Source organism: Macrosteles quadrilineatus, unplaced genomic scaffold, assembly GCF_028750875.1.
Source record: "Macrosteles quadrilineatus isolate MER2022 unplaced genomic scaffold, UCM_ALF_1.0 Scaffold_5__1_contigs__length_97177068, whole genome shotgun sequence".
Lineage (NCBI taxonomy): Eukaryota > Metazoa > Arthropoda > Insecta > Hemiptera > Cicadellidae > Macrosteles > Macrosteles quadrilineatus.
In genome coordinates, this window is record NW_026542598.1 from 21,735,560 (window position 1) to 21,759,747 (window position 24,188).

Genomic DNA, 24,188 nt, shown 5'->3' on the forward strand with positions numbered 1-24,188 from the left:
GTTTCATTACAATCTGTCGAGCGGTTTCGGAGTCCATAAAGGACAAACAAACATACATACATACAAACAAACATACATTGGATTTTATATATATAGAATACGGTTTATCTAACCTAACTTTCAGTCATGTGAAGTCTCCTCATCGTGCTGTAGGATAAGGTGTAACTCGCTAACATAAGAGACCAGCTGCTTTACAGAAGGTGTGCACATTTTAAAGTCTGATAAATTTTAGGCGGACAACCTAAAATTTATTGGAGGATCCTCTGTTTCTACGATTATTCAAGCAGAAACTGTATGGGTCCTAATCATAAAAAAATTATGGCACTGGCCCGAAAGTAGTTTTTTTTAAAATCTAAAATAAGATCTAATTAATTAATTAATTAATAAATTAGTTAATTAAATCTAAATTTAAATTTTTTAAAATTTTTTTAATCATGTAACGGTCAAAACACTCCCAAACCAGCTGTTACTGTTATTAGTATATACATCCGGGCCAGTGACGTAATTTGCTTATGTTTACGATCCATGCCATTTCTGATCTAATAATCATGGCTGTATCCGACTCATGTTTTCTACAATAGTTAGCCTATACTATTACCAAATGCAGAGAGGCAGTTATAAAATATTATTAGTATTAAAAGTAGTAAGTAGTAACATTCCCTAACAACTATACAAGGTATATGATGATATACGTAACATACCTCATCGTTACTAGATATCATACTGGACTTTAATGCCAATGTTATGGAAACAGTGTTAATGTATAGAGACAGTCCATCAACAAGGCAACGATACATGCACTCACCAGAAATTGACATATGATTGATGTATGCTTCTGTTGTGACACAACAGAACATCATTTACTAGGCTGAAACCAAACACAGTTAGTTAATACTAAAAGGTTTTAAGTATTATAATTTATTTAAAATCTTCAAAAACATATAAAACTAATTTAATTATGGTTGAACGATTTATAACCCTACCTAATCTATGCAATAATGCAATCAGTGTACTCGAAGTTTTACCTCTGCAACCATTGTGCTTTCTGAGAATGAAATTTAACGGTAATATGCACAAATACATTTCTTTGCAATATTCTGAAAAACGAGCTGTAAATAAAAAGGATTAAAACAAACTAATGAAAATTATTTTTTTTAACTTATACAGTGTTAGTAAAAAGTCTGGAGACCCCCTCTTAATTTTTTAACGGCCCATACTAGAAAGACTAAACTCGGCACACCTTTATGGCATGTTATGAAGTACTTTTTGGGCATAACCGCCACTTGGTGTACATCCCCAAAATGAGGAATTGGGGGGAACTCAAAAATTTCAAATACAAAGACCCATCGAGTGAGACCCCTCATTTTAAAGGTCCAGGTAAAAGAAAACCAACAACGCAAATTAGAGGTCGCTATATTCTCAATCCAGTAAAAATTGCCGGCCAATTGAAATTCTTGGAATTTAAATTTAATTTACAGCTTTCCTAGTCTAAAGACCCCCTGTAAATTTTGTAATGGCTCACACTAGGAAAACTAAACCCTACACACCTTTTTGGGAATCTTTTGAAGTACTTTTTAAGCCTAATAGCCACATGGTTCCAAACCCAAAATGGGGGATTTTGGGGGAAACTAAAAAAATTAAAATTAAAACCCCATTGAGTGTCCCCTCATTTTGAAGGTCTTAATAAAAGAAAACTAATAACGCAAACTAGAGGTCTCTATCTTAACACAGTAAAATATGGTAGCCAATTGAATATAAAATTGCAAGTTATTTCTGATTTCTAAAGATTTTAATCAGCTTCCATTTTTTACTGGATTGAGATAAAAACCTCTAGTTTGCGTTGTTAGTTTTCTTTTATTAGGACCTTCAAAATAAGGGGTCACTCGATGGGGATTATCATTAAAAAATTATGAGTTTTCCCCCAAATCCTCCATTTTGGGTTTGGGAACCAAGTGACTACCAGGCTTAAAAAGTACTTCATAACATGCCAAAAAGGTGTGTAGGGTTAGGTTTTTCTAGTGTGAGCCATTACAAAATTTACAGGGGGTCTTCAGACTAGGAAAGCTGTAAATTAAATTTAACTACCGAGAATTTCAATTGGCTGCCATTTTTACTGAATTGAGATAGAGACTTCTAATTTGAGTTGTTGGTTTTCTTTTACCAAGAGCTGCGAAATGAGGGGTCACTCGATGGGTCTTTGTATTTGAAATTGTCCAGTTTCCCCCAAAATCCCCCGTTTTGGGGATGTACACCAAGTGGCGGTTATGCCCAAAAAGTACTTCATAACATACCATAAAGGTGTGCCAAGTTTAGTCTTTCTAGTATGGGCCATTACAAAAATAACAGGGGTCTCCACACTTTTTATTAACCCTGTATAATGGATATAATGCTAAACGAAGCATTATATTCACAGTAAAGGACATTTTACGAATAGTCTTCGTTGAATTGTTTAAAATAAATGTTAAAATGACCAATTATTAAACACTTTTGCAATTATAACTATTTAATAGTTAAAGACAATATCCGCAGCTTTAATTGATTATTTGGATTTTAAAATACAGCCCTGTTCTACACGAAAAAATAATATTCGACAGTAACTAAACTTCATGGATCATGAGATATTACAAATAGAAAAAAGAGAGACGCACTAAGTTGTCTTTAGTCTTAAGCTCAAATTTGAACCTAATGAGATAAAGCAAAGAATCGCTCTAGATTTGAAATGACTTAGCTTAAACGGTTATTCCAGACAGTTGGGTTCCAAGCTTTGAGATTGTATAATGTATAGTGATGTTGGATTCTTTAAATGTTAAATCATATACTTTTCCGAGATTGAATGGCATATTGATTGTCTAAATAAACTAATATAGATTTAGATTACCTGTTTGCAGTAAGACGATCCTGGGGAGTACACCGACTACAGCTGTTTCGTGTTTTTTAAGCGGATCACATCTTCAGGTCAAGAATGTATTGATAATGATCACTCATGTGAAGTTCGGCAAAAGTTTTAAATAAAAAGGGGAATACATTTAGATTACAACACTCGTGACAATACATTTAAATTACAGGGCCGATGCCGAATTCACGTTTGGTGATCAATCAGCGTCTGGTCGACCACTTATTCAAACTGAAACTTGGGCTTGGGTTGGAAAGAGTCACTTTACGCCCTAGTGATGAAATATACTCTTAAATCATTCGTAATGAACACAATTGTAAGACTTTTAAAGACAGAAAATCACTTGTGAAGACCCTGGACAAGATCTTGCAAATAGCTTCTATATAGATTAAAGAGTAGTACTACTCTGTGTCTGTAAAATAACTTTATCTGTATTAGTGGATTTAAAAAAAAAACTCTAAAAAAAGGAATAAATGTGTAGAGGAAGCATAATTGGTTTGAAACGCTTACTTATATGGGAATTGTTTTTATAATTAGTAGTATTGGTGTAGAAAAGCTGCAAGATTTAAGTAACTGCTGGAAATTTAAGTGCTCAAGAAATAGCGTTATGGATGATAATAAGGTAGCTCCCAAGATATTGTAGGGTCCAATATACCCATTCCACCATGACCAAATACCATATTCAATTTGTACCCCTCAAATGTCTGAGTATCATGTTGGGATAGGTGGGAATAGGAAATCATAAAACACAAATGATAATATTGAATATACTTTGAAAATATAGATACTTACCTCTTATTAATTACAATGTGGTATATACACATGACAGATTAATGTAGTCGTTTGTTTGATCGGCCACATTAAACTCCTTCAGTTCCAATGTTAGTATGGCTAACAACAATGTGTAGGTTAAGTATTGAAGACTTCTGTTATTATTAAATGTTGATATTAAAATAAATATGCAATCGACTTATTCCATTGACGACATTCAATTTTAAATACATACAATGTTAAATTTTACACTTACGGCATATTGTGTTTTATTATACGGAATTCCAGTGTTGTCGTAACATAAAAGCTATGTGTAAACAGAAGAGAGCTACTGTTCCATTGTCTCGCAATAATTCTGGTAATCGCCTTTCCTCCTACGTGCCAACATTGTTATTGACCTCATTGAATGTTTAACTGACTTTTAAAAGTGTTACATTTGCTAGAAACATTTACGTTTATTATTAAAAAAATCTATCTATACTATTATAAATAAACGGTATCAGCATTCTGACACAAACTTTCTCCCATAAGTTTGTCAACAACCTTTATCATGTGTAAGCGGTGAGACGGATTTGGGATTTGTAAAATTTTCTTCAGAATTTAAAGGACTATAACATACTAAATTTTTATCAAAATCGTTCCGACCAATTTTGGGAAAATCTGATTTTCCGTTATTTTATGGGGTTTTTATAGGAAAATAACATAATTTACAATAACTTTTGAACCGTAATTTTTACAGAAATGGGATTTGTACCATTTTGTTCATAATATAAAGGACTATAACATACTAAATTTTCATCAAAATCGTTCGGGCCATTTTAGGAAAAATCCTATTTTTCCGTAATTTTATGGGGTCTTACAGGAAAATCCCCATTAAAAATAAAAATGTCTAAAAAGTGAAAAAACTATAGAAATTTTAAGGAACATAACATACTATATTAAATCAAAACCGGATTTATGTCTAAAATCCTTTTTTTCGTTATTTTATGGGGTTTTATGGGAAAATAACATAATTTACCATAACTTTTGAACCGTAATTTTTACAGAAATAGGATTTGTACCATTTTGTTCAGAATCTAAAGGGCTACGACATACTAAATTTTTATCAAAATCGTTCCGACCAATTTTGGGAAAATCTGATTTTCCGTTATTTTATGGGGTTTTTATAGGAAAATAACATAATTTACAATAACTTTTGAACCGTAATTTTTACAGAAATGGGATTTGTAACATTTTGTTCATAATATAAAGGACTATAACATACTAAATTTTCATCAAAATCGTTCGGGCCATTTTAGGAAAAATCCTATTTTTCCGTAATTTTATGGGGTTTTATGTGAAAATCCCCATTAAAAATAAAAATTTCTAAAAAGTGAAAAAACTATAGAAATTTTAAGGAACATAACATACTATATTAAATCAAAACCGGATTAATGTCTAAAATCCTTTTTTTCGTTATTTTATGGGGTTTTATGGGAAAATAACATAATTTACCATAACTTTTGAACCGTAATTTTTACAGAAATAGGATTTGTACCATTTTGTTCAGAATCTAAAGGGCTACGACATACTAAATTTTTATCAAAATCGTTCCGACCAATTTTGGGAAAATCTGATTTTCCGTTATTTTATGGGGTTTTTATAGGAAAATAACATAATTTACAATAACTTTTGAACCGTAATTTTTACAGAAATGGGATTTGTAACATTTTGTTCATAATATAAAGGACTATAACATACTAAATTTTCATCAAAATCGTTCGGGCCATTTTAGGAAAAATCCTATTTTTCCGTAATTTTATGGGGTTTTATGTGAAAATCCCCATTAAAAATAAAAATTTCTAAAAAGTGAAAAAACTATAGAAATTTTAAGGAACATAACATACTATATTAAATCAAAACCGGATTTATGTCTAAAATCCTTTTTTTCGTTATTTTATGGGGTTTTATGGGAAAATAACATAATTTACCATAACTTTTGAACCGTAATTTTTACAGAAATAGGATTTGTACCATTTTGTTCAGAATCTAAAGGGCTACGACATACTAAATTTTTATCAAAATCGTTCCGACCAATTTTGGGAAAATCTGATTTTCCGTTATTTTATGGGGTTTTTATAGGAAAATAACATAATTTACAATAACTTTTGAACCGTAATTTTTACAGAAATGGGATTTGTAACATTTTGTTCATAATATAAAGGACTATAACATACAAAATTTTCATCAAAATCGTTCGGGCCATTTTAGGAAAAATCCTATTTTTCCGTAATTTTATGGGGTTTTATGTGAAAATCCCCATTAAAAATAAAAATTTCTAAAAAGTGAAAAAACTATAGAAATTTTAAGGAACATAACATACTATATTAAATCAAAACCGGATTTATGTCTAAAATCCTTTTTTTCGTTATTTTATGGGGTTTTATGGGAAAATAACATAATTTACCATAACTTTTGAACCGTAATTTTTACAGAAATAGGATTTGTACCATTTTGTTCAGAATCTAAAGGGCTACGACATACTAAATTTTTATCAAAATCGTTCGGGCCATTTTTTAGAAAATCCGATTTTTCCGGTTTTTTATGGGTTTTTATGGAAAAATCCCCATTAAAAATCAAATTTTCAAAAAAATGGAAAAAAAACGTCTTGAGATACTATGGACTACTATATCTTACTATATCTTTATCTTGACCCATAGAACCATTTCCTGGAGTTGGATTGTTTACTTCAGAGAAACTTTTTAGTGTGGTGAAAAAATAAAAAAAAATCAAATATAACATCAACATTACTTTTAAAATACTAATTTTCGATGTTAGATACTATATGTGAAGTATGAATCAATTTAATATAAATTGTCTGGCCGATATCTAAAGATAATCCTGAGAACCTTGACCCCTAAGGGCCATTCGATCGACCAGTGCAACAAGAGACGATTACTACGAAAGCTCTAAACAAACCGATTATGGTTCTAGAGCTTTATTGCAGATATTTCGTTCAATCACCAACACAAATTTTCCAAACATTTTTCTAATTTTGGCAGGTTAAAATAATACTAAAATCAAATTTTGTTATATTTAAATTAAAAATTTATGAAATCCTATACTGAAACGAACACGTTAAACAATATATATATTAGTTTGTTGGGCATTCATTATACAAGATAGTTATGAGGTACTCCGTTACGATGTTCTTCAATACAGTATTGTGAGTTTATGGCTTATGTTAATTCATGATGAACTAAAACAATAAATTATATTTTTAATTTCAACAAAGTAAAATAGTTGGAGACGAAATAAATAAATTTTGGGAGAATGAGTTAGTAATGAAAAATGTTAACGAAACATGTGATCTAAAGATTATAATAAATACATTACCTAACGACAGTATAATTAGTGCGCATTATTAAGTAGTTAAACAATGAAAACAACAACAGTGAAGCGTTTCCTCACACAAAAACAGCTGTTCTGATTCAGCTTTATGGTTTTTTGACGCTCGTAAATGATAAAAATAACTTCTAGAACTAGACCTCATGTTTTCACTGTTGGCGAGTCATACAGTAATTTTAGTCATTTGATCCACTTTAAAAGTTTATTCTGGCTGAATGAGAGAAAGAAATTGATCGACACTTTACACACAACCTGCAATAATACTTTGTCTAAAATTGTGATAAGTATACAAATTCTAGTCCAGTAGTTACATATTTTAATAAAACATAAATTGAATAAAATGTTGTCCAACCAAATAATTTAAAACATTACTTATATAGTTATTTGTGTAACTAGTGGTGAAAGGGGCACTTTGCTGCACACGAGAGCAATGTTTACGCACGAGCCGCAGGCGAGTGCGGAATGATCTCGAGTGCAGCAAAGGCCTTTTTCACTCGTGTTACACATTATATTTTTCCTACAGTCACTATAAAGAATATAAATAATTAGTCTTTCAAACACTATACAACACGCTTTTAAGTTCAGCTGGCAACACAAATGGTGCCCTAGAGAAAGTAGTACCCGCGGTCCGTATCACTCCGCTATTTTTCCTCGGCAAGAAATGTGCTCCGCGTTTTGAGAATATAGTTCCGTATGTTTTTGTAATTTGAAGTGGTTTCCGCGCCTTAAAAAATGCTTTAAAGGTATTTTCTTGTTTATTAAGATCGTAGGAATGTTTTTAAAACGTTTAAAAGAAAAGTCCAGAAAGTTCAGTAATACCGAAACTATAAACACGAAATGACAGGTTAAATCGTAGTTATAATAGTCAATCAGCTGCTCATAGTATTATTATCTTTAAGTGTTGCCAACCTATTTCCAAGCGTACACGGATTACGTGCATAATAGAACCACGCTGTTTTGTGTTGGCCGGGCGCACATCTGATGCGGCACGGCACGGCACGGCGCGACGTTTTGCCTTAAGGCGCCTTTTGCGACTAGATTTCTATTATTTCAAATGGGGGTGCCGCACACATCATCGGGCACGGCAAGGCAAGGCAAAACAGCGCCGTACGGCGCTTTGTTCTGCCTTTTCAATTTTCGTCTTTCGGGCAAAAGGCTTGAGGCAAAACGATGTGCGCATGCGCGAGGATCGACACCACGTTCAGCGCAGTGACAGCCCCTGTCAAAATCAGTGTGCACTTTCAACGATTAGTAATTATGATTTTTTCCGGATCTGCTCTTAGTTCTGCAATGAATGGGTTAAAGTTCCTTTTTTGGTTGATGGGATGCACCCACGATTCTCTGTAAGGGAGATCATCTGTTACATTCATTAGGTACCATCATTGACTATATAAACACAACAGTCAATGGTACCATAAAGCAACGATGGCAGCAGCCTCTTCTTCGCCTTCTGCATCCATTCTCACAAAATGTGTAGAACAAAGTGTCACAAAATGTACAAAAAACCTCATAACACACAGTATCTCACTTTACTGAAACCATGGGATCGACCATGTGGGTGCTCAAGTCGCCTTGCCGTGCCGTGCCGTATGCATCTCAAATCTCCATCGGGCACGGCAAGGCGAGACAAAGACAACTCGCCTCGCCTTGCCGTGCCGTGCTGTATCAGGTGTGCGGCCGGCCCGGAATCCTGATGTGCGGCAAAGTATAAACCGTACGACAAAGTATAAACCGTACGGCAAAGTATAAATATGCAGCAATTTGCAGCTTTATGTACTATAAACAGTACAAGGAAGCCAACTTTGTCGGGTGACTGTAGGAAAAATTACATTTTCTGAATCTTAGGCCAGAATTTTTGCAAATCAACAATAACTAGTGAAATCAGCATTGATGTACTCATAAATATTTTCCCCTCTACTAGTAGTTCTAGATTTTTCGTGTCATTTATAGAGTAAACAAGTACTTAGTGGATCAGCTGTTTATTTAATTGTAAATACACTATTTTGCATACTATTCGGAGACAAGAACCATTCTGAAAACTCAAAAGGCTGCTATAAGAGCCATAACATCCAGCGCAAGGCAAGAGCATTGCAAACCACTGTTCCGTGCCTTAGGAGTGATGACTGTTTACAGTCAATTTATTTACAACTGTCTGGTGCATGTTAAGGAAAACATAGGCAACCTCAGCTGAACCAACTTCATAATTACAACACGAGAAGAGGAGAAATTTTAAACATTCCTTTCTGCAGGCTGAACAAGCAAAAAGACTGCTATCCTGTCCTTGGCATTAGGCTCTACAACCATCTGAACAAGAACATAAAGTCACTCCCTCTCAGGAATTTTAAAAAGAAAGTCGAAGAACTACTAAAGGCACGGCCTCTCTATTCCATTGGTGAATATTTTGTTGAGGAAAGTGATGAATGGATCTCATGACCTACTGCCATGTTAACCAATTCTAAAGTAGGCTATTAACACTTTATACTTTTTTTTACGAAATCTATCCAGTCTTTACTGGTCAGCGATGGATGTATGGTATAAAGGTATATTAAGAATTACCTGTTTTCAAAACGAATTTACGTGAGTAAAGAGCCACTTTTATGTGAAATGTTGACACATATATTACCTTAGGTAAGTAGCTACTCTAGGTAAGACCTAGAACCAGGACCGATTTACGTATTCATTCATTTTATATTATTAATGAAATATTTTAACAAAAATCAAGTATAATTAAAATTCACTAAGTCTACAGGTTTGCTTTGGGGGAGAGAGGGATGGGGGTTACAATATTGACAATAAACAACTAGCTATTAAAAATTGTTTTAATATTTTTTACTAACCAAAGCGTAGAGATAGAATCATAAAACCTCGTGTTTAACCTTAACAACACACCACAACACCTGTTTAACGTTAACATTAACAACACAAGAAGGATGAACTCCGCTACGAACCGTCTTGAGCGAAAGCAACCAATTACAGACTTTATGGACTCTAAACGGTTTATTGCCTTTGTTTGTTGTAATAGAATGTTACTAGAGTAATTTACATGTTAGCTTAATAGTTGCATTAACTGAGCTAGCAGACAAACAACCTTAAAATGTGGATTATAATATTCAGAACTCAATTTAGTTTATTATTTAAGTTGAACTAGAATTATCCTTAAAATTGCTATGTTTCAAGAGTGTTTTTTCATATGTGGACAAAATAAAATATTCTTTATTCCTTTCAACATCAAACCTAAGCCATCTTTGAGCATGGTAATATTTATAAAAGGCTTGGGTCAAAGTTGCTTGCATAGTGGTTAGGGTCTCGGAAAACTTTAATGGGTTTGGACCGCTTTCCCTTAAAAGTGTTTGACATCATTAAAAAAATGCCACTGGCGTAGACACGATAAAAAAAAGTTGTAAGTTAGACAATAGGCAATAGACTAAGCTTTATTGTACATAACGCCGGAAAATACAACAATACAAAAGTAATTCCCAAGCTGGTACATGGTCAATTTATATCTAGGTTCCTTAATCTAAATTACACCCTAACAAGAGTGAAAACCATCAAAATCTATCCTTAAAAAGTATGAATTTTATAATACTATGCTTTCTAGCTCAAAGTGTCTTTCAGCTTATATGTAAAATTTGTTTTTGATAAAATTCTGTATCAATTAGGTACATTACTGTAGAACTTCGGCTAATTATAAACATATTTGAACCAAAATGCAATAAAGCAAATTGTTTGTTCTTTGCACGAATAACTACAGGGTATTTCTGTATTTTTTAGTTTAATTACCAATTAAGTTATAGTACCCTATTAGTATACCTACCCTTACCTACGTACTACCTACCTATAGTAGTATACCATATACCATATAGTACCTATAGTACCATATACATATATACCTATAGTAGTATAGTATACCCTTTAGATAATATATATATATTATTCAGTCTTACTAACTGATACGATTCATGTAAATATTTAAATCTGTATAGGAATGTTATGACCTTGCTTAACTATCGAGTTGAACATTTTAGGTTGATCAATGCATTCATTCCAATGCTGAACGTAGGGGTCATAAATTATGAATTATTCGATGTCCCATTTTGCCTGAAAATTCGCCCATTATGGAACCATGATATATTGGTACCACATTCCTTTAGCAACAGATTTAATATGGAATACGATCGATTATACTTTAGAGTCATGGAACCGATAACAACTGATTACGAACTAGCTCATATTGAGCGATTTTAAAATTATTTGCATCCAAATTTCTTAATTTGAACTACACTTCTTCGGAGCCTTCCTATTATGACAACAAATATTTGCATATTAACCTACCATGTAAGATCAAGGTAACAGTGCAGGAGTCACATCAGACAACAATAAATCCGTATAAATAAATCTAATACGACGTAGTTTAAACTATTGTAAAAGCCCATTCAAGACGTTCTTAAAACATATACAATAATGCGTACAATATTGTAAATTATAGGCCATCTGCCACAAATTTCTAAACAAAAGCTGTAGAATATTATAAAATTTCAACATAAAAAACATAGTTGTTTTAAACTAACAGAAAACGTCCAACCGTCTTTCAAAGTTATGTTAAAACTAAATGTTTTTTAAATGCGATTTTTTTAAATAAGACATTTTATCTCGCCAACCAGCAAGTTGCTCTTTTTGATGTTAGCTAGCTTGTATTGGGTGCTGGCACAATAATTATAATCTTGAACTAGAACTTCTAATTTTTACGTTTTAGCCTATATGCTTTTATTTTTTTTATTAAAATTATAAAGAAGAAGTGGTTTCTATGTGAGTGAGTGTGTGTTTGTTCGTGGTACTGTAATATTAAATCCACTTAACAACTGTCTGGGCTTAAATAAAGCAACAGCCTTATTTCTATATTTGTATAGAACACTTTGATATGACCTAGAAATTCACAAATTTGTAAATTTTGCTAAAGGTTTCGGAAAAACCAACATTTTCTCTTTCACATGATGTGCTAGGCACGGGTATAACTGGCTAATATTACAATAATATGAATTAGGAAATATATAATAGATTTAATTTTATGGATCAATATTTTTCTTTATATAAGTATTTATACCAAAAGAGATTTCCCGGCTTACTTCAATTATTCCCTTGCCTCGTACGTGAAAATAAATTAACATGCTTTCCTTTGCACGTTGAGCTCGCATTATAAAATAATACTTTCAATACTATTAATGAAATCTACTATTTTATTACATAGCAACTTTATTAAACTGAGTTTATGTTTCTTATATCAACTAAGCTATAAATAATTGGTGCATTTTTCCCTGTGATAATTACTTGTTGCATCAAGCAGATTATAACACAAACAACCATAGACAACTTTTACAACAAACTGAAAAGGGCCAGATCAGTGACAAAGACAAAAGGTAACAGGAAACTAGTGATATTGCTTCACCTTTGAAAGGTTGATAGCCTAAGCTGGACAGCCAAATATTTTTAGGAACTTTGATTAGAAATATTCTTAATGGGAATAAGATATTATTTAATATTTTAAGTCCAGCTGAACGTATATTTATAAATTACAGAAATATTTGTAGGCTATATTTAATATATTTTTGTCTAATTTTTCTATTATTTCCACAGAAATATATTTTTTCGGTCTTATTGCTTGTTACTTACATACTTTGTTAATTACATTAACTTCTATATAATTTAGTATGGTGAATAATCAACTTGATACTTTTCCATTGGAGTAAGTTAAACTTCAATTGCATTGTAAAATGTATAGTTTATATCAATGGTTTTTAGCACTTTTCAGCGTTATTACAACAACATCAGCTTATAATTAAATTAGTATAGTATGCCAGATAACTAAGAAAAAGGTTAAAGTAAAAAAAAATAAATAAACGATCACCAGGATTTATGTAAACACTTTTTTAATTTTTAAATATTTTAATTAGACTTGTAGTTTTGGTTATTATATGGTATTAAAGGTGGTAGAATCTCAATCTGAGTATAATAATGTGACCCATAATGTTCTATCCTTTCTCTTGTCAGGAAATTGTCATTGGTACGTTACGTCTTAATAATGAAGAAATGAAGTAAATAACTGCAAATATAAACTTACGTGATATATTCCCAAGTTGTAGAAATTAACTTGAAATGATAAAGTAATACTGATAAAAAATTGAAAGCTAAATTCCTAAGAACTTCCTTTTACAGTTACCAAACAGCCGTGAATTTACAAAAGAAGATGATTTAAAGTTGTATTTTTTTATAATTTTGTATATGATGAAATAGTAGAATATCCAGTATTGCCATCGAGATAAAGATCGATCGAAAGTAGTTTCATTCTAGACACGTTTGCGATAAATTAAGAGAAACGACCACCATATTCTGAGTCAGATTATGGCCTTTGAGCGTTTTGTAGACCGGTATTACTTTGGTATTAGGACTATTAGAACTTTTGTGAACACGTTCATATTTTTGGTTGATATTTATAAAACAAAATTTTTAAGTTGAGAAGAAAAATTTTAATTCTGTTTTGTTAATTCTTCTAAGTTTTGTTAGATTTTGCTCCTTTTGTGATGTAAGGCATTGGAGTGTTGTAATATATCTCAGTTATATTATTGTTAGGCTTAAAAATACGTATAATTATTAAAACTTCGATACGCTAACGATTATAATCAAGCTTCGTAAAGGCATTTTTTAATAAGAGGATGCAAATAATCAATCAGTTTAAGCATATAGACATGGATTTAATTGAAACACCTACTCTAGCATATTCAGTCAAAGTTGTACCTAATTAATCTTTTATTCTCTTATAGCTAATTTCAGTTTAAAATTTACAAATGAACTATAATTTTTAATGTACATCGCTTGAAAATCATACATTTAACTGTATATTTTCTAAACGGAAAGTAAATAGAAGAAACATCTTATAACACTTAAAACATATATTTACGCTTATCGTGTTACTCACAAGATGGTAAATAAACATACATAAAATATACATAATTGAAAGTATAAGCGTGAATATATGTTTTAAGTGTCATAAGACGTTTCTTTTATTTACTTTCCGTAAATTTAATAACACGTTCAATGCTGTTTAAGAAGTTATTTTCTTAACCTCTTGAAAACAACTTGGAAAAACACACTCTAATTTTTTGAAATTATCGTTTAAATGATGATTATCTTATTAAAATCTATAAAATAACTAAACATTCGGATTTTTATTAGAAAAAACTGGAACGATTTTGATTACAACTTTTTAAGGTATGTCCTAATAATTGTGGTCAAAACAGTACAACCTCAAATGCTGTAAAGGTTTACGGTTAAACATTTATTGTAATATTTTTTGGTGTTGCCCATAAAATATCATGGTTATTTCTGATGCTTTAATATTATGAGGGGCTTTTACATATGAAAGAAAGTAAGTATCACTTTTTAGATACTATTTATGTAAAATTACTATTAACTAAGTTTTTGTAGTGACTTTAGCATTAACAGGTATGCATCTTATTTATTCACGCTGCAGCCGTTTATCTGGACTATACTAATTATTAATTATTTAATTAATTAATTCTGTACAAGAAGTATGAAAATTAATTATGTTTCCTTAAACATCCTAACTAAGGATAGATTTAGAATAAATATATTTTAGTCTTTTGGTGTTGTTGAACTGCATATAGTCTCAAAACGAATTCCAAGTGTACAAGAAGCTTTTTTAAGAACGGAAATGGTTGCAATCCAGTTTAAATTAGCTCTCATAATAACCTCAGTCTAATGGCATTAGTGCGAGTGCGTTTAGCCCAAGTTATAAATCACTTTATGACCAATAAACAGTGTATTACGATTGCTTGCCTATTACAGCCTCTAATAGAATGGAGTATTGTGAGCTTAGTCATGTGCCAGAGTTATCGTGCACTTCACGTTCGCGGTTATAAACCTTGCAAAGTAGCGTAGCTTTATTGACGTATGCGTTATTTGCATCGGTCAAAAATACCCTTATTGGTTATAAAGCCACGTTCCCTTTTATCATAGGGGGTTCTAAGAAAAAACTGTGTATATTTAAAATGCTATAAAATCAGTATTTTAAAGTAGAATCAATGTTTAGGTTACACTATGTTTAATCTTCATCATAAAATCTACCTTTTTAAGAAAAATTTTTTGAAAACTAAACATAGATTCTTATGTAGTATGGCTTTTAGTTTAAGGATGTCCTTAATACAAATGAGATCTTTATAGGTAAATCTACAGCAAGTTGGATTTTGAACTACCAAAACACAGCTGCATTGTATTTGCAATTTGGGTTTCCCCGCGTTGCAGCTAATGTTTTATTGATGATCCACTTCATCTGATATTTTCATAAATATACAACATAATACCATAAACATTTTTGTTTTGTATTTCAACTGTTAATTAAACTACATGTTGTCCGTGTAGGACTACTTTCATGTGGCAGGTGAGTATTATTTTCATATATATACAAGTTTAAAGGTAAGCTCGAGGAGATGCGGTAGAACCTAGTGGCAAAGGCTATTAGATACTAAAGTATCAACAGTTAAAGCTAGGGTTATAAATGCTTGCTTTCGAATCAGATTGTCATTTTGACGACTCGCGGAAGAGATTTTAAACTTAAATGACATTTTTCATGGGGATATCAATTAATTATGATATATATGAAAATATGTTGAAGTTACACAGTAGAAAGACTAGGGGTTGGCGTAGTAAGACTAGGGGTTAGCTTATTTTCTTACATGATCCGAAATACTCACAATAAAAAATGGTTTTAAGAAAGGTTTTGATTTTTTTTTTTTTAATATCATTCACTTTGTTTATAATACTATATACTTATTACTTGGCAGTATTTTTCATCTTTGCCTAATCATTTCTAAACAGTTAGAATGTACCCTTATTTAATGTATTTTACCCCAGTTTTATTGAATTTTTATTGTACTTTGACGTAGCCTATTGTACAAACTTAATGGCCTAATAAAATCTTTGAATCTTTGAATCTTATGTATTCCTTATTGTTTAATATAACTGTTTACATGGAAATCTAATCACAATGTTATCGCATAATGCACACATGTTTTACACTAGTTATTCTCCATTTGTATCTAATTACTGAAGATAATTAGTTAAATAAGCGATCTACTGATCAACCGGTGTAAACTGGTCTAGAGGACAGTGTATTGTTGTTAGGCTGCACTGATTCCAATTAAATCATAGCTTTAATTGATTGTGTTCAGTCTGTGTTAGAAGTTTATTTGATCTTATTTGCCCTATTATTAAAAGATTGTATATAATTTATAGTATAATATTAGTGTGTTTGTACAGTATCATCACCTACTTGATAAATAGCTGGAACGATAGTAAAAACATAATCTATCCGCAAAAAGATAAGTGGAAAAAATTTAAAACATTAGTGTGCAAAAACCAGTAGTTAAATGTGTGATAACCTAACCAACTTTAAAAATCCATTAGACTATAGATACATTAAACCAACAATTTTATATCTAAAAATATATATTAAATAGTAGTTTCTTTAGAATCAATTAATTTTTCGTAGTCACGTAGACAACAATATTCTTGTAAAATATTAAAAATAAATTATTTTCTTTCTGTTGTATAGACTATTTTAGAATTGGAGGATCTAAACATGAATAATCAGCGAATAAAATTATACGCTTAAAACAAGCGATTCCTCAGAAAGCCCAAATGCCGTTGGCTTTCAAAATTAGGATCGTGAGCCTTTAAGAGGATCACGTTATGAAAAACCCGGTCTCACTGTAAATTACTTATCTACTTTTATTGTTAAATAAAAAAAAAACTATAGGTTGGCAGAATCAATGTATTTAATTTTAAATTAAATAAATTTTATTTTTATGAGGGGAATCGCTCCTTACAACCTCTTACATCATTTTTTAACTTTCCTTGAATCACCTTCGCACCAATAAACCAAAAAGCTTTCCCGGAAAATATGTCTTGCTACGACAATAACTGGCGAAGAATCGGACTAGCATACTCGGTGTCTGTATTCCAGAAATGAATTGGAGATGATGAATCGCACGCGCGCGCGTGTGGGGTTGTGCGTGCGAGTGTTGCCCCGTCTAGCCGGACAGTCAGTACTTATGTAACTGTGGTATAGATAGCGTCGCGTCGCGCCCGGAGGGTGTACGTGAAGATGCAGTACTATTGTATACTTTATTTACATTGTGGTTTTGACATTTAGTGAGTGTTCTAGCATTTGGACCTACTTCACTTGTGTTCACCAAACAGGATATCGTTTTAAGGTTAGTAAGCTCTTGATTATTTTAAATTATTTTCTACAATTCTAATTGCATCTTGTAATCATGAACACCAAAGATCTGAATATAAGGAAAAGAGGTAGAAATCCTTCAATTTTTTACTATACTGGAGTTTAAAAAGATCGCTCCCACACCTAAGTTTAAGACATCAACCAAGCTTTGGTTGATATAACATAATTCATTGTAACAACTGTATAGATAAATTCGCATAAGTTTAAATAAGACAACATTATTTTTTTACATTATTTTTAGTTTTGAATGGGATTTTTTTATATTCAATAATTGTTGTAAATCTATACTGTAAATATTTGTACATTTCTTTTTATAAATGGAATTTTCCTGTCCTAACTTATTTTTACAAGTTAGTAACTGCAATTTTTTATTGATATTTCAATAGGTTTTTCTTATTTACTATTTAGTTTAAGTAACAGTCGGTTCAGATGAGCATGTGTCACAGATGTCACTAAATTTGATTGATTTGGGATTTTATTAATTTTCATAATAGTACTTTTAACACTATAGTTGAAGCAACGATATTATATTATATTCCACTAATATAACAGTTTGTGTTGAATTTAGTTCTGTAGTACTTGTGATGTATGTCTCAAAAATACTAAAAACATTGCTATGCATATACGATTGTTTTTAAGCAAATGAATACGAATCCAAGTATATTCAGCGCGATGATTAGTTACAGGAACAGGATTGATTTAAAGTTGTTCAGATTCGTGGTAGATACTCTTGAAGCTACGACTTAGTTAAGCCTTTTGTACTCAGTGACAAAAACTTCGAGATCCTACAACTCCACACGAAGTTCAACTAAGTCAAATCCTCTCTTACTTGTCTTAGAGTCTCAATGGATTAGATTGAGACAGGATAGTAAATTAACAAAATACCAATACCAACGTGTTGTATTTTCCTAAAACAGAATATGGATCATAATTAGTAATGAGAATTTTCTAAAATTATTCTTTCAGAAAAATTTTTAGTCCATAAAAAGGTATTTCAACTTTGTTAAGAAACGCTATTATTAATAATTCTACATGCCAAATGCTTAGAAAATACATTGATAAATATGTTGTTGCGACAAAAAAATCAATAACTCCGATACTCAATAGAATAACATTAAATAATGTGAGTTTATTTAGTTATCAGTTTAGTGCGAAATATTATGTTCAACTCAGCTTGTTTCAACTACATCTATCTAACACTGCCATAACAACACATCATAATCTGAGGAAAGATCGGGGTACATCAAAACACAGTTTCACTAATAACCTTATGCGTATGTAGTGTACATTGTAGGCAATTTCTTCGCACTGTAATTAAAATAAAAAGTTCCCCTTTTAATAAATCTTCGATAATCGTTCGTTACTAACCACTTAGGAGCAAATAAATTTATTTCAATTTTTTATGTAAAAGACACGCTTAAAACCCCTTTTTTATGATACATAAATTTTAAAAAATCATTCAGGTCTTGCTGACGAGTATAATTAACTCCGCGAGGTCAAGTTACAATCATACTGTAAATAAATATATTTAATCAGTTTGAGGTAATAATGTGACCGACAAAGTTTGAAAGCAGAGTTATTCTTGTCATTGAGCATTGGATTTTTCGCATCAGTGGGGGGCGATGCTACAAGAATACTTGGACTGGCCGTCCACTCACCGTGTCGTGGTTTGAGCGCTTGCCTAACCTCTCCGCGAAGTTGCCAGGACCCAAAATAGCTCTCTGAAGGAAATTGGCCCAATTAAGGGCTAACTGTGTCGCGGCAAAATAACTGAACTCAAAAATTACTGTCAAACGTGGAAGCAACTTCTGTAAGAGACTATTTTGAAGGATATTTTTATGTATCTAGAAAACGTAATTTTTTTATTACCAACTAAGTTCACCTTCAGTAAATAAACATTACAATGGATAATGTTGGTAATTTTATTTCAAGTTTTAGTTATTAAAGGCTTTGACGTAATCCTAATTATATTTCAAGTCGTTACTCAACCAGTTTTCCATCCCGTGACCGTGACCATTACACCTTTGCAAATAACGTTCCAATAATGTATAAACTCTACTGTTTTTTACCTGTACCATCCAAATAAATTAGTAAACAATTTATTAAAATTTGGATAAAACAGTGATACAAATTTGGATTCACAAATACATCTAAGTAACGTGTAATCAGATTAAATCAAATTCCCACAAATAAAATTGAAGCAAATGTTTTGCTACTGAGTTTTAAATTAAGCAAAACAGCATCATTGAAATGTGTTACGTTTCTGCTGTTCAAGTAATAAAGTTACAGACTTATTTGGTGTCTTAATTTGAAACACAAAACCGTTTGAAACAATATGAGTGTAACACTAGAAGAGTTCTTATTTTTCAAAGAAAAACCGCTTTATTAGTACGGCAAATATTTTTTACTATCACTTTTTACCCAAATTTGTGTACAGTTTAACAATGAACTTTGATTAAACAACTGCATAATTTCCTAGTTTTCCCTCCATTGAGTGTTTTCAAACACCATTCGTCAAACTCATTAAATATATCAACGATAAATTAAATATGTGAAGAATATGCTAATTATTACCTTTGTAATTTATAAATTGTTAATATCATTGATCATAAAAAAATCATAGCCAATAAATAATATTTATTACGCTATTAATTTATATATATTAGCAAACTCCAAAGCTTATCTATACTTAAAATTTGTCTTTAACAAAGTTTAGCTTACTCCCACTGTATCAATATATAATAATGCAACATATGGATACAAATAAGTTAGCTTGCATATTAGTGTAGAATGAAATGAGATGCCTCATTCAACTTTATTGTAAAAGACCAGAGTTTTTTTAATTTTTTTTTTCTTTTCTAGGACCAATTGATCTTGATCGAAAACTGCAGGGTCCATAATTCAAACGGTCAAAAAGCTACTGACTCACCTTAGGATTCAACCGGCACATAAGGCCTCCTCGTTAGTGTTTCGAATTGAAAATTTTAGAAACTCACTGTTTTAAATATAATTCAAGTATACTTCCATTACTATATTTCCCTAAATTCAATTTTTTTTCATTTTCTAGTCAAACTACATACTAAACGAAGGGCATAAGGCAAATCGTACATGCATGATTTACATAAATAACACATGTATAAATTGCAACAATTTTAGTTGTAAAAAAGTCACTTAAAGTCAGTATCCTTTATCAATGGAAAATCCCCCAAAACATAAAATATGGTTTTGTAAGCGTCACAAAAATATAACGTTTGTGTAATCCAAGGAATTTTTGAAACAGATCTACGATCTCAGAACGCATTAAATTGGTGATGATTTGTTTGTGTGGGTAGTTATAAATCTCTGCAGAAGAAATTCACCTCATCCGGGAAATGATGTGTGGCTAGAAGCAATGGGACGGTGGAGAGTTTCTGAACCTGTGACTAATTTTGAGAGAACAGAAGCGCGTCGGCCTGAAGTCTGGCAAGAAGCCCACCTGTGTGTGTGTGTATGTGTGTGTTAGTGTAAGTGAGGGGAATGATAGAGATTATCAGGGGGGGGGAGAGGGAGTGACTGTGTCCGTTTTGTAAGTAGGAGAGGTTAGGACCATTGCCAAAAATGCCACATTGACATGTTTAAAATCATTCGTCTGAGAATTGTTCAGTGAGTGCCACAGCCAGCGAAATGACAAAATCGTCCATTAAGTCATTTACAGTTAAAGGTTTCTATTTTTCATTTTATTGAGTCATTTACCAAGTAAAAGCATTGACATGATGCCTCAATTTTACATAACATTTCTCAAGTTTGTCTATTATTATGAAACCAAAATATTTTGTACACAATCTCTAAAAACGTTTTTGCGCTACTGCTAACTATGGTCGTTTCCTTTGTAATGCCTCTTTGTGTTTTTTATATTTTTTGCAATGATTTATTTCGTAAACGAAGACTTTGCATGTCTATTGGTTCATTTGCAGTAATTACAAACACATGTACATGTATACTCGTGACAGAAAATGTCATAACATTTCCAGATGTCACTAAAAATATTGATAACGTATAAAGTCAAACACTTGTTGTAACTGTTCTTCAGTTACTGTGTTAATATTCAGATTGGTAAAACAAATTGTAAAAAATCTATTAAAACGAAAGTAATCAATAACCGGTGCATTAAAGATGACTAGTAAACAGCAGGATACAAATATTGTTTGTCAATATACTTATCACTTTTAAAAATATCATAATGTAATTTCTTTTCTTATTTAATGTTTGAAATATTTAAATAACGATTCACAAAGTTATTTCATAAATTGAAGTTAACTATTTTTTATTTATAGGTTCAGACCCAATGCCCCTGACAGTAGGTTGCCCTTTATTGTGCACAGGTTGTACGGTTTTAATGATTTAACAAAGTTCTTAAATTAAATAACTGCTTGGAATTCTGATCCTTTAGTTACCTTTTTTAGGATTCAACCAATTACGAGGCAAGGAAACATAGAGAAAAATATTTTTGAAATAGTTCATGGACAATAATTTAGAATTTTCTCATATATTTAGCGAAAGACAACTTGAAATAAAAGCTAGCTTTGAGGTTGGAGTCGTGGAAGAGGAATTTCCATCGAATTCCGAAGTGTTTCCGCCTAGGGCTCTTCATTACAGCAAGAATGGAAGCCGAATAAAAATACCAGATGAAACTTGATCTTTTTATCTTTAGATATAATTTTTATGTAAGCTGAAGTCCACAGTTTAATGATCTAAATTTACCATTACTATTACGATATTTCAACAAATATTTTTCGTCAATGTTTTAAAACAGTTAATTTTGTCAACATCATTGGTAAAAAAGTTCTGTTCTTTTTACTCGTAACTATAAAAAAGTTACGCAAATTCACGTCTAAAATGTGATAGTGTTCACAAAGTAAGTGTAGTTTAACTCTGTTAAATCATGTAATAGGCTGCACTTTTTAATTCCCATTAAATACAAATATTAAAAAGTAAAAAGATTTATTTGAATTACCAGACCATAAATGTATTTTTAGATGTAATTTAATAGGATTTATATTTTATTGATCATTGTAAATTAACTTTCCTTTTTTTAACACTTAAGTTGTAATTTTGAAAACTGGTTGAATTCTGTTTACAAATTGAAGTAAATATAAAGAGATAGTGCCAAAGAAGTATTATTTTATATAAAATTATGTTTGATTTAAAAACCTTTGATCTTGTAATTTAAGCTTGCTCTTATTCCGAGGTGAAAGGATTTCAAAGTATCGCCTCAGTGAGTTCTGTTTTCAGACCAAACTTACCCAATTGCCAATGATAATAAACCCTCTCGCCCTCTCTACCTTTACAGTTTAAATTATTCACAAACCTACCCCGACCTTCTGCGTTAGTGATTTTCCATGTTTCTTTAAAAGGGGCTCTCTTTTATGAAGCTGGATAGGACGGTTTTGATTTTCAAACCTTTGATCAGACTTAAAAGTTATCTACATATTTAGTTATTTCTTTATAGAAATACGTTTTTAATAAAATAATGGTCTACTGTTAGATTGAGAAATGTTTCTTTTAGTCTGATTAAATAAGTTACTGGCTATATTGAGTTTCTTTTAAGGAAGATTTGGTTTTTTGGGTTGATTGGTTTTTAACACATTCAATGCTTATTTTGTAAAAACGAAACATTTAAAACATAGTCTACAACTATAAAGTCAAAGCTTTTCCTTTTTATAACTGTTACTAATTATTAATAACTAACCCACCTCAATGATAAGTCTACGGCTGTAAGAGAATAGTTTTTTAAGTTCACCATAAATCCCTGGAGGTAAGTGTGTAAGTGAACACCAGATTTTCTTAAATGCTCCCGTAACGTCAACAAATCTTCTCAAGGCACTTACCGTAGCACTGTATCCTGACAGGATAATTATTTCGTTATTAAATTTATAGTTATCATTAAATTTTCCTAAACATTAGGATTGTGTAAAAGGTACTTTTTTGTCTTAAGACGCTAGACACGAGACCGGGATTGTTTTTCACATTACTTCAGGCCAGACCTAGGGGTTGCGTCATCATCATTATTATGTTGGTCTCTTGTACAAGCTGCTAAGGGGTCATATATGCTGTCCAGAGCTGCTATTAGAAATAGACATCAGAATCCTTACCATAACAAGATCCAGGGACCTATTCGGCCGTCGCTTCAGAGGCAATATGACTTTCACAGTCCTCTGGCAAGAATCCTCAGGCTGGGCAACAGAGTTGCTCGTGATGTCGACTTCTTCGCCGACAGCTACACCTTCATAAGGAGGACAACCGAAGCAACCCTGGTGGAGATGTTGGACTAGCCTCAACGCCTTTATTGTTATATATATATTCTTTATAAAAAATTTCTATAGTTGTATTAATTTGCTTTTTGTTATATTTATTATTGTTATATCTATAGTCTTTGTTAACTTATTCATTGTCAGATTATTTATTGTATCCTATTGAGTATTGTATTGTTCAGCTTGTTTTTTTTCATCTATGTATATTGTATTCTTTTGAGTATTGAATTATTGACTATTGTTCAGTTTGTTTTTTTCATTTATGTATTGGCTTAGCCGTTGGCATGTATAAATAAATAAATCACTAGCGGTGATTGGGCAGAATTTGAACCTGGGACCTCTGGGACCGAAGCCCCGTGATTTAACCACTAGACCAGCTCGCTCCTCGCAGTATAAAAATTACTATTCACAATTGATATTTAAAATATTCATTATTATCTGTTTACACAAACAGATTATGTCCACAAAGGTGACGGTAGGATAGATTAGTTTAACATTAATGTGATCTAAACTATACACTAACCAATTTACTTTG

The 24,188-nt window shown here is 31.6% G+C and overlaps 1 protein-coding gene across 1 annotated transcript in view; it reads left to right on the plus strand.

Moving 5' to 3' along the window:
* The first annotated feature begins 17,182 nt into the window (after nt 1-17,182).
* Nucleotides 17,183-24,188, plus strand: part of LOC128995955 (neuropilin and tolloid-like protein 2) — a 106,865-nt gene continuing 99,859 nt past the window's right edge. The window contains exon 1 of the mRNA XM_054421030.1: nt 17,183-17,337. The gene's annotated coding sequence lies outside the window, so the exon portion shown is untranslated. The remainder of the gene's footprint in view (nt 17,338-24,188) is intronic.